Source organism: Rhincodon typus, chromosome 20, assembly GCF_021869965.1.
Source record: "Rhincodon typus isolate 14 chromosome 20, sRhiTyp1.1, whole genome shotgun sequence".
Taxonomy (NCBI): Eukaryota; Metazoa; Chordata; class Chondrichthyes; order Orectolobiformes; family Rhincodontidae; genus Rhincodon; species Rhincodon typus.
Window position 1 is genome coordinate 19,321,151 of NC_063351.1, and position 15,089 is coordinate 19,336,239.

At 41.9% G+C, this 15,089-nt stretch overlaps 1 long non-coding RNA gene across 1 annotated transcript in view; it reads right to left on the minus strand.

Annotated features, from left to right (window-relative positions):
- Positions 1 to 15,089, minus strand: part of LOC125485564 — a 34,133-nt gene that overhangs the window by 13,957 nt on the left and 5,087 nt on the right. Inside the window, exon 2 of the long non-coding RNA XR_007264274.1 lies at positions 14,590 to 14,661. This is a non-coding gene — a long non-coding RNA (uncharacterized LOC125485564). The remainder of the gene's footprint in view (positions 1 to 14,589; positions 14,662 to 15,089) is intronic.

Consider the following 15,089-nt stretch of genomic DNA (forward strand, 5'->3'; position numbering starts at 1 on the left):
CTTGAGATGCAGCAAAGACACGGGCCTGATTTTTACCATAGGGGCCCAATGCTGTATGCAATAATCCCTCTTTAAAATGGAAATTTTAAATTGGCCAATTTTAAATCAAATAGAACTACCCATTATACTATTATAATTATATTAGTAATCTGTTTGATTAGATGATTAGGATAATGCAGCATTATAAATTAATATCATATATTAAAAGCGGAAACATTTTGATTTTTTTGGTCAACAACCCTTTCAAAAATGACAGCTAATATTTGTTTCCTTTCAAGTTGTCTGATTCACATTAAAGCAAATCCTCTAACACAGACAAAGTACCTCTGTGACAGCCAGTCCTTAATAGGAAATGGAATGGGAGAGAAATGAAAATACGGGGCTTAGTAAGTACTAAACTGCTTAAGTATGTGATTTGTTAGTGTTGACTCCAATCCTTATAGCTCTCTCTAATTTTTTTTAGTCATTCATAGATCATTCAGACACAAAACATTTCACAAGGTCAGCTCAAGCAGGTTACTATGTAGATTAATTATATCAGAATGTCAGAGAATACTCTCCACACCGCAGCAACTTTTTCTCTTGTAACTTCCCAAATGAGACTCCGCCCAGTAGTTAAAGCAAGATTTTAAATTGTTACTTAAGTATTATATTAATTATGTTTCAACAGAAAACATTTAGCCTGGAAATGGTGTAAAATTTAAGTGAGTCAAAATATAGCTGAACAAATTTGATTTAAACCTTATTTTTAAATGTACCTACAATATTTCATCAACAAGTCCACAAGGGAATTTTTTCACAGAAAAATGTACAAAATGACAGAGGTAGAAAATTGGTCTGGGCCAGTTTTTGGAACCAAGCTGAATGTAATGCAGGTAACATTACCACGAACTAACAGCCCTAAGGTTTGCATTAGCTTAGACCTCAGCCTGATTAACTCTTGACTTAAGGCATGTGTGCAGTATTGGGTTGCTTGTTTTGTGGGCGTAAAGCTTTGGTGTTTTGTGGCATTTCTGCTGCTCTTCTGTCCTATTGCTAGAGTTGTCAGTGTTAAGCCCATTAAATGTCAGCAACAAAATAACTAAACAAGTATTAATGTCTGCTCCATGAACCCCAAGACAAGGACAAAAACATGTAGCAGAAGCAGAATTTGATTTTGTCCTTACTAGTCACAGTCTAAAAACAAGTGAAACTGTCATTTTTTTTTACCATTAAACAGTTTCATGGCTCATTAACTGTACGACACCCATGATAGTCACCCCAGACGTGCACAGCTTCATTAACGTATTGCAGTTACCAACCTGCCTCTTGATAGCATGTTACTTTCCTGACAACCGACCCACCCCAGTTAAACTGGGAGATTGAGGCGATTTGCAATTCATATTTTAAATTATTAAGAGGTTAATCCCACCACCCCACTCCCACCATTCAAAATATTCCACCAAATTCATTGAATAGATAACAGGAAATTGAGGAAAGTTACTTGTTAATGGAAGGCGACAGAAGTATCTGAATAAATGATGCTACCTCATTCAGATCTATTCATCAGACACTGTGGGGATAATGGAACAAACGAAAAACAAAGAACAAAGAACAATACAGCTCAGGAACAGGCCCTTCAGCCTCCAAGCCTGCTCTTACTGCCTTTAGTGCAGGAATGCGGTTTAGACAGGCACAGTCACCACTCAGTCAAATCAAATAAATAAGGATAAGAAAGGAATTAAAATAACTGGTTCTGCATCAAAGTAAGTAGCAGTGATGAATTGGCAGGTATCAGCAGGTTATTTTAAGGATATCAAAGCTGAGTGCACTTTGAATTCAGTTAACACACATGGACATACTGTCTGAGAGTCAGGAGTCAATGTTCAGGAGAGAAGACGAGGTGATTTCCTTACCCGTCCTGAATTCAGAGGCATCAGCTGCAGCGGAACAAGAGCAGTCCTGTCTGAAAACAACAACTCAGCTCAGACAGGAACTGAACACAGCACTTTCTAGTCTGCACAGCATGTTGTCAGTACCTTCAAGCTACCTAAACATCAGACTCACTGAAACTAGGTTTTAGGGGGCATTACAAAAATATAACAAAAATATAAGTGCATTTGCCCATAGCAGTTAGTCCTTGGGTAATGTTTTACATTAAAATGAAAAGTCCTTACGTCTCACTTCATAACCATTCAAAACAGAGAGGTAGAGTTAAGATTCTATAGGTGTGGACCTAGCACAGCAGGTCAGACAGCATCCAACAAGCAGGAAAGTCAACGTTTCAGGCTGAATCCTTCGTCAGGGCTAGGGAGAGGAAAGGGACCCCAAGAATAAATAGATGGAGGGTGGTGGTGTGGCGGGGAAGGGTAGGAGAGATGGTGATAGGTGGATGCAGGTATGGGGTAATTGTGATTGGTCTGTGTGAAGGGTAGAACGGATAGGTGAGTAGGAAGATGGACAGGTTAGGTCAGGTCAGGAGGGAGAGGGCTGGACATGGGATAAGGCTGAGGGTGGAGGGATTTTGAAGCTGGTGAAGTCAATGTTAAGGTCATTCCAAGGTGAAATATCAGGTGTTGTTCCCCCAGTTTTCGCTTCACCTCACTCTGACAGTGGAGGAGGCCAAGGATGGACATGTCACCTGGGGAGTGGGAGGAGGAATTAAAATGGATGGCAACTGGAAGGTCAGGTTGGTTATTGTGTGCAGAACGCAGATGCTCCATGAACCAGTCCTCAAGATATACAGGAAACCACGTCGGGAGCAAGAGATGCAATAGATAAGGTTGGATGAAGTGCAAGTGAATCTCTGCTGGATGTAGAAGGTTTGTTTTGGGCCTTGGACGGAGGTGAGAGGGGGAGGTATGGGGGCAGGTGTTGCACCTCTTGTGGCTGCAGGGAAAGATAGTGGGTGTGGTGGAGGAATTGGTGGGGAATTAGTAGAGCTGACGAGGGAGTCACTGAGTGAATGGTCCCTGTGGAAAGCGGACAGGGGTGGGGAGGGAAATATCTTTTTGGTGATGGGGTCTGATTGTAGGTAGCGGAAATGTAGAAGGATAATGCGTTGGATCCAGCGGTTGGTGGGGTGGTACGTGTGGACTAAAGGGACTTTATCCTATTTGTTGTTGGGGTTAGAGGGTTTGAAAGCAGAAGTATGGGAAATGGAGGAGATGCGGTTGAGGGCATCATTAATTACAGAGGAGGGGAAATTATGGTCCCTGAAGTAGGAGGATATCTGGGATGTCCTGGAGTGGAAGACCTTATCTTGAGAACAGATGCAGCGGAGGCCCAGGAATTGGGAGTATGGGATAGCATTTTTGCAGCAGGGTGGGTGAGAGGAGGTGTAGTTGAGGTAGTTTTAGGAGTCAGTGGGTTTGAAATGGAAGTCGGTGGTGAGTTGGTTTCCAGAGATGGAGATTGAGAGGTCCAGGAAGGGGAGAGAGCTGACAGAAATAGTCCAGGTGAATTTGAGGCTGGGGTGGAAGTTTGCGAAGTTGATGAACTGATCAAGCTACTTGCAGGAGCATGAGGCTGCACCAATGCAGTTATCAATATAGCGGAGGAAGAGGTGAGGGATGGTGCTGGTATTGTTGTGGAAGAGGGACTGTTCCACAAATCCTACAAAGAGGCAGGCATAGCTCGGGCCTGTGCGGGTGCCCATGGCCACCCCTTTGTTTGTCTCCAAGAGCTAGAATTAAGATGGAGAAATGTCTGTTTGGATACCAGAGGACAGCCTTACTCGTAAAGACTTGAAAACATCCCTTTGAATTGGTAATGCCATTTAACACAGGGTTACCTAATAGTTTTGTTGAGAATAAAAATAGTAGATGGAATCTTATAGGGGTCTGAGTGAGGTGAGCTAAGGTGAGATGTGTGGCAGCTGCAACAAATGCAGCAAGGCCTAACTTGATGCCAAGATCATCTCACTCTAGCTTTTCTGCTTTGTGGCGAGACTCTTGCTGGGCAGTAGCAAGATGCCAGTTGACAAGGAGTACACTTGTTAAATGTCTTGCCACTACTCGCCTCATTAATATGTAGATTCCCATCTTACCAAACTGTATAAAATTTTGGTTAGGCCACAGCTAGAGTATTGCGTGCAATTTGGAATCAACATTAAAGAAGGATTGTGATAGCACCGGAGAGGGTGCAGAGGTGATCTACCAGAAGGGTAGTGGGCTGGAGTGCTTCAATTATGAAAAAAGATTGAACAGACTGTTTTTTTCCCCTTAGAGCAGAGGAGATGAAGCGGGGACATGCTTGAGATGTATACAATTATGTCAGATAAAGATGGGGTAGACAGGAATAGAGTTTTCCCCTTGAGGGAGGGATCTATGACTGGGGGCATAGATTTAAGGTAAGGGCAGAACATTTAGAGATGTGAGGAAAAACTTTTTCACCCAGAGGTTGAAGGGAATCTGGAACTCACTGCCTGTAAGGGCGGTAGAGACAGAAAACCTCTTAACGTTTAAAAAGTCTATAGATTATGCACATATGATGCCAAGGCATATAAGACTAAGGGCCAAGTGCTGGAAAATGGGATTATAGAGTCGTAGAGTCATACATAGAGTCATATAGCACAAAAACAGACCCTTCGCTCCAACACGCCTGTGTTTCCCAAACTAAACTAGTCCCACTCCCTGTGTTTGGTCCATATCCCTCTAAAACTTTCCTATTCATGTCTTTTAAATGTTGTAACTGTACCTGCAACTACCACTTCCTCTGGCAGTTCAATCCATATATGAACCAGCCTCTGGGTGAAAAAGTTTCCCCTCAGGTCCTTTCTAAATCTTTCCTCTCACCTTAAAAATATACCCTCTAGTTTTGAATTCCCCTACCCTTGAGAAAAGACGTTTGCTATTCACCTTATTTATGCCCCTCATGATTTTATACACCTCTGTAATGTCACCCTTCAACCTCTCACACTCCAGTGAAAAATGTCCCAGCCTATTCAGCCTCTCATTAGAACTCAAAATCTCCAGTCCAGGCAATATCCTGGTAAGGCTTTTCTGAACCCTCTCCAATTTAGTAATATCTTTCCTATAGCACAGCAACCAGAACTGTACACATTACTCCAAAAATAGCCTTACCAATGTCTTGTACAACTGCAATATGACATCCCAACTCCTCTGCTCAATGGTCTGAGCAATGAAGGCAAGCATGCTAAATGTCTTCTTAACCACCTGTGACTTAACTTTGAATGAACTATGTATCTGAACCCCTAGGTCTCTAATGTTTGACAACATTACCCAGGGCGCTACCATTAACTGTATAAATTCTGCCCTTATTTATCTTACCAAAATGCAATCCAAATTAAACTCTATCTGCCCCTCCTCAGCCCATTGGCCCAATTGATGAAGTTCCCTTTGTAACCTTAGATAACCTTCTTCGCTGTCCACTATACCACCAATTTTGGTATCATCCACAAAATTACTAATCATGCCTCCCAAATTCTCATCCAAATTGTTTGTATAAATGACAAACAAAAGTGGACCCAGCACTAATCCCTGCGCAACACCATTGGTCACAGGCCTCCAGTCCAGAAAACAACCCTCCACCATCACCCTCTGTCTCCTACCATTAAGCCAATTTTGAATCCAGTTGGCAAGCTCTCCATGAGATCTAACTTTACTAACTAGTTTACCATGCAGAACATTATCAAAGGTTTAACTGAAGTCCATGTAGACAATGTCTACCACTGTGCCCTCACCTATCTTTTTGGTCATATCCTCAAAAATGTCAATCAAGTTTATGAGACAGGTTTCCCACACACAAAGCTATACTGACTTTCCCAAATCAGTCCTTGCTTCTCCAAATGCATTTAAATCCTGTCTCTCAGAATCCTCTCCACTACTAATGTCAGATGCACCGGTCTATAGTCCCCAGGCTTCTCCTTACAGCTTTTCTTAAATAATGGACCTACAGTAGCCATGCTCTAGTCCTCCGGCACCTCACCCATGGCTGTAGATGATACAAATATCTCTGCTAGGGCCTCGCAATTTCTTCCCTAGCTTCCCACAACATCCTGGGATAATGTTTGTTTTTGATCGGCGTGGACATGATAGGTTGAAGGACCTTTTTCTGTGTTGTAGATCTTTATGACTCTATGGCATGCCAAAGAAGTAGACATCAGAAAGCCTCAATGAGGAAATCAGAGTGTTATATGGCAGGTTGAGCTTGCCACTTGCTTCAAATGACCTTCATGCTGTATACTGGGCTACACCAGGACAAGATCGACAGGTACCAGACACGTATCACTCCTCCTCCATGGGTCACTGTCATCAGCCAAGGCATTATGAACATCCTGTCACTTCTACTATCCACTGGCAATGCACTCTCAAAGCACAGACCTGCACTGGATAGTGCACCACCAACTAGCAGTGAAAGGTTGCAGTGGGGATACTTTGTGCAAAGGGGCATGCACAGGGGCAGACCAAGCCAGGCTGCAATTCAGGGCTGCGTGCTTGTTCTTCTAGTACTCACTCAGTCAACACACTTACAGCATCCTTGCCTTGCCCTATCATGCCAATTAGCGCTGCCAGAGAAATGCTGTCACCTTACTGCTAAGAAAGCCCCAACCTAAGGGCCGCACATCTTGCTGCACATCAGAAAGTTACATCAATCTCACACCTGCTTCATTTGTCAATAGCTTATACAGGAATCATATGGCATGTGCAGCCAGTAGGCTGCTATCTCTCGAGCTTTTAGGGGAGTAATCCTCAATGAAGCCCATGGGGGCACCCATCAGTCCATTGAGTGATGAGTTGTTGCAGGAAAGGCGTGTGGTAAGATGGGGCGGAAATCGGACTGAGAGACGCCATGGGGTGGGCTAATGATTTACGCAAAGAATTGGGCAGGATATGGCAAGAAGATTTGTTAGGTCCTGTGGTGAGAAACACTACAAAAAACTCAATGGAACTTGGATTTAGCCAAGCAAATATAAAACTCAGCCCATTGAATGTGGATAAATACACAATGTGTTGTGGTACCGTTCATACTGTGAGATCCCTGTTCTCCTACATCAATAATTTGGACACTGAAATGGCCTCTTGTACAGGCAAGTTTCTGTAACACCAGTAACATTGTGTTATGACATTATGTATACACATCATCACATTTGTTGATAACAGATTTAGATTTATAATACCGCTAGTGGGAAAGTTGTCCCTAATGCTATGTGGCTAATGTGATAGTACAAATATCAGCTTCCTTAATAGCCTCCTCAGTAACAGTCCACTTATAGTCTCTCAGGAACTGACAACTGTCTTGTGCACATAATGCAGCATTGTGATACTGTGACATCGCCAACTTATGTATAATAATGGAATCCCATTAACAGCTTGATAGTTTCCTGAAAGTGTTTGGTGAACCAATGGCTGGAGAAGGTCCATATGTTATAAACCTTCGAGCAGCCAGCGTCCATATAACCTGATTCTGTAGGCTTCCAGGCAACCAGGAAACAGGTCCATCTCCAGTGACAGCCTTCCATTAATTTCCATTGGTGCTTGAAGTTTTATTACCTCTAGGGACATCCATGGAAACCAATTTGTTTGTTATTGTTGTGCAAAGCTATCAAAGGCAGCCACATAACCTCATTTAGATACTGTTAGCAATAGTGCATTTAAGTAAACAAAATGAAGAAAGATAGGGTGCTGCATGTCTGATCATATGAATTCATTGAAATGTTATTAATAAAGATCCGTTAGACAACAAGATCACAGGCAGCAGGAATCAGTTGATGATTAAGGTATACAGAAGAAATTAAAACACTGTGATGACAAGCCTAGAGATGTGAATTGCGAACATTTTATTTATATGTTAGAAATCAGAAGATAAGAAATTCTTTTCCAAAGAAATACATTGAAAAAAAGAATTTCCTAATGGGTGAAGAATTTTTTCACTCATCCTAGTACAGAAATATAAATCTATTAACTAAATCAGTCTAAATATTACATTGAATTAGCCAATTGGCACAGAAGAGAAAAAATGAACGACATTTAAAAATGAAAGAATAATGAAGGCAAGCTTGAAAGATCCCTGACAAATTGTTAATGTGGATTGTTGTCTATAATCTGTTGCAAGAAGACAGGGGCAGGTGGATAAGTACATGGATGTACAAACAGCATACTGTGCAGGGAGATTACGATTTCTCATTAATTCAGCTCAGGGATGCCATTGCCATAACTACAGAGCAAGGGGATGCTTATAGGATTTCATTCTATCCTCAGGTTCTGCGAGAAAATTGCAGAAAGGCTGCAATTGTGTAATCTTTCTTAAATTCCCTTGTTGTTGGGTGCTGCCTGCACAAAAAGGATTGTGCACACCTTTGTTTTAGCTTTCAGAAGAAAACAGCCATATCTTAGTTTTGCCACAATGATAGCATATGGTGATGCAATTTTGTACATTAATTATGGAAGAAACATCTCCATGCCATTTTCTTGTTTGATTCAGTTCAGATTTGAAACTGAATGAAGTGGGATTAGAAATTGATTGAAGTAGAATTGAGTTAACATGCTCTCACTCTATGGTACTGACTATTGCGGCAATGGTTAACAGTGCTCCACTGTTTACTGTCATTGTGGCTACACTACATTGTGTCTTTCTCAACAAAGAAACAAGGTGTTCTAAACATTTTCTTCTGAAAACAGTACAAGTTGAGGTTGGCCACATTGATCGCATCCACACCATTTTAGAAAAACACATTTGCAATATCCAAGGAGTATTAATGAGTGCTCTCAAAAGCTAACACAAAAAGAAAATCAACACTTATCCATAATTCATGAAAGTGAATTATCATGCTGACCTTGCTTCATTGTTGAGAGTTAAGACCAAGTTTCTAGATTAAGAAAAAGATTTCTATTATATTTTCTTAATCAAAGAATGAAGCCAAACATAACAGTGCAGATGAAAGCAATTCAAGCAGGTAGGTGAAACTTGGGACATGTTATTGAAGATGGTCTGACCTCTTAATCTCATGGGCCTTTGGGACTTGGTGAATATATTACTGTGGCACACAATGATCTGTTTGATCCTCCAGCCCTGACTCATTCCTTTTCTTTCTCTGACTTCACGTTCTTAATCCCTTATTTGGATAATTGCAACTTGTGTGAGGATTTGTGTACTATAAGTACTGTCAATTTTCTACAACCCCACTAAAGTGTTTATTTTTTACATTTGGATCAAACAGGCATCACTAAGTATCAGACCAGAGTCCAATCCTATTCTTGTTTTGCTACCCACATCTGTGCACTTCATCTGACATCATTTATGTCCAAACAGGAGCTAGGACTTCGTCAATTTTCCCAATCCTTAACCCAGGGATAGTAGAGGCAATTAAGCGTCCATAACATCTCTTAAACTGAGACTGATAAACTCAGCCCAGACTTAGAAACAACTCTCCATGGATAACTATCTCAGCAGGAGGTGCAATAATTGATTGAACCTTTAGGGGAGATGAGTTTTCTCATAGTTAAAAGACAAAATTATTGGCATGAGAAGTATATCAATATAAACACAATTGTCATCCAGTTATTTCAGAGAATCCTCCAACAGAACAATAGTGCCAATTTGTATGGTACTCCAGCCTGACTTGTTTACCAATGCACATTTTAAAAGAGCATGTAAACAGTACAAGGACATTGTGCAAAGTCGAATGAAATCAGTATTCATTTAATGCTATTGCTGACTGTTGGTGTTGAAACAGGGAAATAAGTGCTCAGTTGGCTGAGCAAGTTACTAATGAAAAGAAAGAGAACAGTGGAGTAATTAGGTACAAGTTCTGCTTTTACTTCATAAAACACTGCTTACACTTCATGCTTCATTTCATCAATACCATGAGCCATCAACTTCTGCACACAAGAAATGAAAGGTCTAATCAGATCAGGAAATCAACACAAAAGATGTATTGGCTAAAAAAAAAACAGAAGTTGCTGGAAAAGCTCAGCAGGTCTGGCAGCATCTGTGAAGAAAAAAATCAGAGTTAACGTTTTGGGTGCAGTGACCCTTCCTCAGAACAGCATTCACAGTTCTTTCGGTTTTTATGTATTGGCTACAGTTCTTTTCAAAATAGGTACAATACTTCAAATGGATCTAGGCTAAATTGGCACAATTATATAAAAGCTGAATTAACTGTAATTTTCTTGATGGGCGTTATTCTGTTTGGGTAAAAGAAAAAAAACATAAAACTGCAAATACCAGAAAACAATGATCTAACGTAAAATACTAATCTGTCTTTTCTCTTCACAGATGCTGACTGTGCAACTGTGTCTTTCCAGCATTCTCTCCTCTTTTTATGCCCTGAATGGATTTGACAGTACATTTTTGATAGTCACATTTTTGAACCGTGAGTCTGTTCAGTTCTCTGTGTTGCAAGATTATCCAAGTAATGCTGCTGCCTGTGATTTATCCCTAATTAAAGATTGGGTGACTTGTTGATCTATGTCTCCTAAGTGTCTTTACATTGTTTCATCAAAAGGAAACCAGAGCTTCCTTCAATCTAGCATGATAAATCTAACCTGACTGAAAGGTTTCGAAATGTGCCTGTGGAAAGGAAAACAAGTCTGGTCATGAGAAGGTTGAAGGGAGTTGTTTGGTGGAGGTGGGTGGGGAGTGTGGGTACAGTGTAGCAACTGTAACCATCTAATGAAATCTGTTCTTTATTTCATAGGGTCATTGAATAGTACAACACAGAAGGAGGTCACTTGACTCATCATGGCTGTGCCAACATTTGCAAAAAGAATCCAATTAGTTCCACTCTCCTGGTTTTTCCTGTAACCCTGCAAATGTTGCACCTTAAGTACTTACCCAACTTTCTTTTGTAAATTGCTTTGACAATACCTCAGCCACCCTGTCTATTAATTGTATAAACCAAGGGCAGTGATCAACAGGTGAAGTGCATTTATATTTTGAGCACATATAAAGAGATACCCTGAGTAGTGTATAGGTTTGGTATCTAAACATGTGGAATGTTTCACTCCGTGAATAAATCTAAACTGAGTAAAGATTGACTCTGGTCTCCTCCTTCATCAAATGGCTGTTAGACATTTCAGACTTTCAAGCACTGCACTCCAATCACAATTGTGTAAATAAAGTTTCCTCATGTCACACCTGGTTCTTTTGCCTAAAACTATTATTAAATCAGTGTCTTCTAGTTACTGTCCTCTCTGCCAGTGGAAACAGGCTTTTACTTATTTACTCTCTCAAAACGCTTCATTGTATTGACAAATACAAATATAGTCTGGCATACTGACCTCTACCTTGCAGAGGCTGAGCGCCAGCTCTCAGATACCTCCTCCTACCTTCCCCTGGACCATGACCCCACCATGGTACATCAGGCCATTGTATCCACTACGGTTACGGATTTCATCTCATCCGGTGATCTCCTCCCATCCGCTTCCAAGCTAATAGTCCCCCAACCCCGCACAGCTCGTTTCTACCTCCTGCCAAAAATCCACAAACAGGACTATCCAGGTAGACCCATTGTTTCAGCCTGCTCATGCCCCACAGAATTCATCTCTTCCTACCTTGACTCAGTCTTCTCCCCCCGGTCCAATCCCTACCCACATACATCCATGATTCATCTGACGCCTTATGCCAGTTTCAAAGCTTCCAGTTTACCGGCTCCAGCCACTTCCTCTTTACGATGCATGTGCAATCCCTATACACATCCATTCCCCACCAGGAGGGTCTTAGGGCTCTCCACTTCTTCCTGGAGCAAAGACCTGAACCATCCCCACCCACCACCACCCTCCTCCGCTTGGCTGAGCTTGTCCTCACCCTCAACAAATTCTCTTTCAACTCCTCTCATTTTCTTCAGGTAAGAGGGGTTGCCATGAGTACCCTCATGGGCCCTAGTTATGCCTGTCTCTTCGTGGGGTACATGGAACATTCCTTGTTCCAGTCCTATTCCAGCCCCCACCCACAACTCATTCTCCGATACATTGATGATATCATTGGTGCTGCTTCCTCTCTCTTGTCTAGAATTGGAAAACTTCATCAAGTTCGCCTCCAATTTCCACCCTGCCCTTACTTTCACCTGGTCTATCTCTGACTCCTCCCTTCCCTTCCTCAACATTTCTGTTTCCATTTCTGTGGATAGACTGGCCACTAATATCCATTACAAACCCACCGACTCCCACAGCTACCTGGACTATATAGCCTCACACTCCACTTCCTGTAAAGACTACATCCCATTCTCTCAGTTCCTCCGTCTCCGTCGCATATGTTCAGATGAGGCCAACTTCGACAAGTGAGCCTCCGAAATGTCCACTTTCTTCCTCAACCGAGGATTCCCAAGCTCCGTGGTTGAGAGGGCCCTCAATTGGGTCTGACCCATCTCCCGCACTTCTGCCCTCACCCCTTCTCTTCCCTCCCACAACAGCGATAGGGTTCCCCTTATCTTCACCTACCATCCCACCAGCATCCACATCCAGAAGATCATCAGACGCCATTTCCGCCACCTCCAGCAAGATGCCACCACCAGACACATATTCCCCTCCCCTCCCTTGTCCACCTTCTGCAGGGACCGTTCCCTCCGGGCCACCCTGGTCCACACTTCCTTCACCTCCAACACGTCCCCACAGCCCTACGGCACCTTCCCCTGTAACCGGCAAATGTGCAACACCTGCCCATTTACCTCCTCCCTCCCCAGAATCCAAGGGCCCAAACATACCTTTCAGGTGAAGCGACACTTCACCTGCACTTCCAAGAATCTAGTCTACTGCGTTGGCTGCTCACAATGTGGTCTCCTCTACACTGGGGAAACGAAGTATAGACTTGGTGACCGCTTCATAGAACATCTACGTTCTGCTTGCAAAAAAGACCCTGAACTACCTGTTGCCTACCACTTCAATGCACCACCCTGCTCCCTGGCCAACATCTCTGTCTCTGGCTTGCTACAGTGTTCCAGTGAAGCCCAACACAAGCTGGAGGAACAACACCTCATTTTCCGCTTGGGGACCCTGTAGCCCTCCGGACTCAATATTGAGTTCAATAATTTTAGGGCCTAAACTCTCCAATGTCCCAGCCTCCCACCCCACACACCAGGCCTTGTTACAACATAGCCTGCCACTACACACCCCCTGTTGTTAGTCACTAACAGTCCCCATTAACAACTACTCACCCTCCCAGCCTGATCGTTAGCAACTCCTTTGTCTGTCCAACTGTCTTTCTCTCTCTTTGGGCTCTATCCTATCGTTTACTCCCTACCCCACCCACCTCCCTATTTTCTGCATATAAACTGACATTTTCCCTGCCACCATCAGTTCTGAGGAAGGGTCAGTGGACCCGAAACATTAACTCTGTTTTCTCCTCCACAGATGCTGCCAGACCTGCTGAGCTTTCCCAGCAACTTCATTTTTGTTCATTGTACTGACACCTCTATCAAATTTCCCTTTTAGCCTTCTCTACCTGAAGATGAACAACATCAGCTTCTCTAACCTCTCCATACAACTTAACTCTGGTGCCATTCTGGTAATCTGCCCTGCACCTACTCTGAGCTCTTGGCACTGTTACTGAAGTGTAGTTGAAGAATTGGGAAAAATTCCAGTTCGTGTCTTAGAGGTGATTTACAAAGGTTTAGCATGAGTTCCTCACTATTGTACAATAGGCTTCTGTTCATAAAAACCTAGGATTGCATATACATTTTTAGCAGATTTCTTCAATTAGTTTTTTCACATTCAAAGATTTGTACTTACATCCCCAGATCTCTCTGTTCTAGCACTCCCTTACCTCTGTAATTTCCCAGCAAATCCTTTGAATATGAAGGTAGGGGATTGCTGCTGGATCAGGTTCTAATGAAACAAACTGGAGTCAATGACCCCATGATATCTGTGCAGCGCTAAGATTTTATAGTTTTGCAAATAAAACAAGTTTTATTTGTGGATAAAACAGGGTCACAAATGCTCCATACAACTGGTGTGCACCTAACCACATTTACTTGACACTGATTATTTTCATTGCATCTAGATGTCTAAGAAAATCCTTTCTTCCAACTTTCTTCTCCTGCCAACTTGCTCTTTACCTCTTCTTTCTTGAAGATGTTGACTCCATTTTGAGTATGGTCTCAAGACTGCACCCACTCCCTCCCCCACCCCCAAGAACAACCAAAATGCGAATTCTTTGCATGTGAATTTGTTAATCAGCTATTCAACCACCAAACTATCCCCACAGTGCTGATCTTTTTCTCATCTGCCCATACAAATTCAAATTCATAGATTCAGCCAGAATTACTTCATAATAACTGAGATACTGATCCATAGATGTCTTCCCACACACTAACATGAGCCTTACAATTGTCTTAACTATATTTTACTACTTACTGAACAAATTCACTAGTTTATCAGTGAAGGACTTATGCATGACAGTCATGTAAACTATTGCTTTATCAATAATGCTTTTTCACTAATGTTGCTGGTTGGCGCTTTTATACCAGAATATTGGGTTACAGGTATTTGCATTGTGCTCTCTTGCAACAGACAATCATTCAAATCCCACTCCCAAAAATAAATTAACAAACTAACCACAAAATGTTCACATTGCACATTGAAAACTGAAGTTAAGTTCTGTTTCCACATAAGCAAAATAAAGTTCAGCATTATGCAACATTTCACAGCTCACCATGCAACTTGATTTATGATGTGAAGGTTTTTGACATTTGTCAAACTTTTCAAGCCAGGAAAAGCCTCTGACCTATATAAAAAGATTGAGGAGAAAAATTAGATAACTTCAACTTTAAAACACTTTAGTACCGTGGCTTTGTTCCTGATGACAAAGGGTTTGGTATATTGAAAAGTGGTCGTATGTATCTAAAAAATGAAATTATGAAGGAGTAACATAATTTTGAAGCCTTTTCCAGTTCTCTCTATCTAATTTTATATATATTATTTCTATTCCTGTGTCCTTTTGCTATCAGATTCTTTGGTCACACATTTCATCAACTTCGTTTCCTTGGCCCTTTGCTATCAGATTCTTTGGTCACACATTTCATCAACTTCGTTTCCTTGGCCCTTTGCAGTCTTTATCACCTTTTGTTTACTTCCAGTTCCCTTTTTTGACATAACAAAATGTAGAGCTGGATGAACACAGCAGGCCAAGCAGCATCAGAGAAGCAGGAAAAC